Source organism: Gavialis gangeticus, unplaced genomic scaffold, assembly GCF_001723915.1.
Source record: "Gavialis gangeticus isolate Ggan-Ray unplaced genomic scaffold, GavGan_comp1, whole genome shotgun sequence".
NCBI lineage: Eukaryota > Metazoa > Chordata > Crocodylia > Gavialidae > Gavialis > Gavialis gangeticus.
The window spans coordinates 116,385,289-116,385,608 of record NW_017729031.1 but is presented as its reverse complement, the minus strand read 5'-3'; the positions used below and the strand labels follow the sequence as shown (position 1 = coordinate 116,385,608).

At 66.9% G+C, this 320-nt stretch overlaps 1 protein-coding gene across 2 annotated transcripts in view; it reads right to left on the bottom strand.

Moving 5' to 3' along the window:
- The window catches only part of MPP3 (membrane palmitoylated protein 3), a 122,128-nt gene that overhangs the window by 49,757 nt on the left and 72,051 nt on the right, over nt 1-320 (bottom strand). The window lies entirely within an intron of this gene.

Genomic DNA, 320 nt, shown 5'->3' with positions numbered 1-320 from the left:
GCAGCAAGGAGATCCCTGCACAGCCCCACTGTGCCCTGCAGAGCCAGGTTGCACCTGCCGGGTTGCAGTAGCTCTGGGGGAGGGAAGCAGGGAGCCCAAGCCTGCAGCGGGCAGTGTGCACCCACCCCACCCAGTGCACTGATCTGGGGACACTGGTCCCCCTGCCCCTCCTACCCCACAAAGTGTGCACAAAGGTAGGGAGCTGGCCCCACCCCACCTGAGCCTGCAGCAGGCAGCCGGGGTGGGGAAGCCAGGCTCTGCTTCACTGCAGCAGCTGCCACCTCCAGCCATGGGCAAGGGGCTGTGGACCCAGGTCACTG